Source organism: Suricata suricatta, chromosome 7, assembly GCF_006229205.1.
Source record: "Suricata suricatta isolate VVHF042 chromosome 7, meerkat_22Aug2017_6uvM2_HiC, whole genome shotgun sequence".
In the NCBI taxonomy this organism is placed as follows: domain Eukaryota; kingdom Metazoa; phylum Chordata; class Mammalia; order Carnivora; family Herpestidae; genus Suricata; species Suricata suricatta.
This window is the reverse complement of record NC_043706.1, coordinates 133548799-133551800: the sequence shown is the minus strand read 5'-3', so window position 1 is coordinate 133551800 and position 3002 is coordinate 133548799. Positions and strand designations below refer to the sequence as shown.

Here is a 3002-nt window from a genome sequence, read left to right as displayed (position 1 = left end):
CTAATAAATTTTTATTTTCATCAAGTAAAAAAAATTAAACGTATTAGTGCCCATAAGTAAATACAATAGTACTCAATGCTTCCCAGTTATGTTGTTTTTCTTTTTCTTTTTTTTTCTTTTTTTTTTTTTTTTACATTTATTTGTTTTTGAGAGACAGAGCTAAAGTGGAGGAGGGGCAGAGAGAGAAGGAGACACAGAATCTGAAGCAGGCTCCAGGCTCTGAGCTGTCAGCACAGAACCCGCCATGAGCAAACATTCAGCACAGAGTCTGATGTGAGGCTCGAACCCAAGAACTGTGAGATCACGACCCGAGCCAAAGTCGGATGCTTTGCCACTCAGGCGCCACTGCTTTTCTTTAATTGTAAACCAAGGTCTTGGGTTTTGCTAACATTTTCATGGGTTAACGTTAGTAAGAAGGCAGAAAGTTTAATAAGTAATTGTTCTTCATAACAGAAGTGCAGATTGACTCTGATTAGTAAACATTCTCTTCATGGTACAGATAGAGCAGCAGAGTGACTTGCCTGCCATCGCACATCGGCAGAACCGGGATGGACAGTCAGACCTGTGTGACACCAGAGCCCTCGAATTTTCCGGTCATTGCTCCCGACCTTGTTTGTCGGTTTGCTTTTTCACACAGAGCCGTAAGCTGTTTTATCTTCTTTGTCCAGAAATAGGTGATTGTATGTAATGTAACGATTATGGATAATAATTGCACATATCACAGGGGCGCCTGGGTGGCTCAGTTGGTCAAATGTCCGACTTCGGCTCAGGTCATGATCAAATGGTTTGTGGGTTCGAGCCCCATGTTGGGCTCTGTGCTGACAGCTCGGAGCCTGGAACCTGTCTCAGATTCTGTGTCTCCGTCTCTCATGACCCTTCCCCCATTCACTGTGTGTGTGTGTGTGTGTGTGTGTGTGTCTGTGTATGTGTATCTGTGTGTGTGTGTCTCAAAATTAAAATACATATTTTAAAAAGTTTTTAATTAGGAACTAACAATACAATGATCAATTGTTATTTTCAGGTCTAGTAGGACAAAGAGAACAAAAATGAAAGTCCACATTCCCTTTAGGTTTTGATCAAGTTCAGAGCAGCTCAGAACTTCCTCTCCCAAGCGAAACGGTCCAGATAGACCCCAGGCCAATTCTACTCAACAAGCCAGGGCCAGCGGTCCTGTTTACAGCAGAATCACCCAGGTCTGGGCTCCCCGCCAGCCCGGCCCAGGCCGCACCTCCTGGCCCGGCCCCACGGAGGAGAAAAGAAAGTGCACAGCAGGGGACACAACCTGTGGTCACACGACTCGGGTTCTCTGGAGTCTAACTTTGCTTCTGTTTCTGTAGCTTGAATAAAATACTTCACCCTTTTCCGTTTATTTGCACAGAAAGCTGTTTAACATCGGGGCGCGGGGGCAAGGGAGGGGGGCACAACCACGTGCGCTGCGATGATTTCCAATCACAACACACACGCCCAAAGAGGGGGGAAGATGGTCAGCGATAGATTTCCTTTCTAAAATTCTTTAAAATAAATGCCCTGGTGGAGGCAGCCTGGCATATTTCCACTCTGTGAATAATTGTTGAGAAACACAACGCTTGGCACACCACCTGCCCAGTGCCCGGGCCCCGCTCCAGACCCCAGTTTGGCAACCAGGTCCCCAGGGCCTGAGTGTCTGGAGACTGTCTACACTGCGAAGTGGCCTGGGCTGCTCGGAAGTTAACAAGGCTCCTTTCTCCGCCCTTGGCCCTTGGCCCTTTGACATCCGGGAACGTGCTCCCTCTGACACATTCTGCAAAGCCCCCCACAGGCCACGGAGTCTTGGGCCACAGAAGGATGCTGGGGTGGTTTAGAAAACCCAGCCACGACAGGCCGCAGCTGGCGGCGAGCCAAAGCTACGTTGTGGTCCGCAGTCACATTTTGAAACTATTTCCCCTGAAGCATGTGAGCAAAATCCACACAAACTTTAAAGCCACATCTGATTGTTGTGAAGGCATAGAAGGGATTGTATTTCCTTCATCCGTTTCTATGAATCCTTCCCTTCTAAGGGCTGGGTCCACGTGTCATTCCGCATCCCTCATTCTGAACAAGATGCAGAAACACTGAGCACCACGGCACGGGACACATCACACACCAGGAAGCCCTAAAACCACCACCAACAGGGGCGCCCGGGGGGCTCAGTCGGTTGAGCCCCCGACTTCGGCTCAAGTCATGATCTCACGTTGGTGGGTTCTAGCCCTGCATCGAGCTCTGTGCTGACAGCTCAGAGCCTGGAGCCTGCTTCGGATTTGGTGTCTCCCTCTCTCTGCCCCTCCCCCTTTCACGCTCTGTCACTCTCTGTCTCAAAAATAAATTAAGAAAACATTAAAAAAAAAAAACCCACCAACAAAATGCTGAATTTTCCCATTGTTGTCAGAATGGGGTATAAGAGCATAATCTCTCCAGTCCTTTGAAGGGAGAAAAACTTCTCTCATTTTCAACATGAAAAGATACCCTCACTGTCCCACCCCCCACCACACACCTAACACTAATGACCTGGCCACAGAAGGGCTCCCATCCAACGATTAAACTTTGCAATTCTATCAAATTCCCATCCTAGACAGGTTATTTATTTGTTCTTTAAAGCCGCTAGTCTATGAATACGTTGTGCTGAAGCATAAGGTAGGATATAGAATAGCTTTACAGGGTGACCTACTGCTATTTTTAGTGTTGCCCTCTAGAATTGTGCAGTGCACAACCTGTGAGACCACATGTGGCAGCCCTGATTATACTTATAACATCCAAATATACTCTTTGCTTGTACATTTGCATATTATGCACATTTTAAAAGTAATATTTATGTTACATATGCTATATAAATCTGTTCTATCTCATATCCATGTAAATCCTATTGGTTAGTCAACTCTTACTCATTTAGTTTTGTTATTCTAAACCAACATCAAGAAGCTAATTATGTTTAGTGCCTAAGTGTTAGGTTCTTTCTCCTTTTAATCTTTGAGTATAAATCTATTTGA

At 45.9% G+C, this 3002-nt stretch overlaps 1 long non-coding RNA gene across 1 annotated transcript; it reads left to right on the top strand.

The window, feature by feature from the left end:
- Positions 1 to 503: 503 nt before the first annotated feature.
- LOC115295802 lies at positions 504 to 1360 on the top strand. Its single transcript, XR_003910583.1, has 2 exons — positions 504 to 641; positions 1070 to 1360. It is a non-coding gene; the product is annotated as an uncharacterized LOC115295802 (long non-coding RNA).
- The last annotated feature ends 1642 nt before the right edge of the window (positions 1361 to 3002 follow it).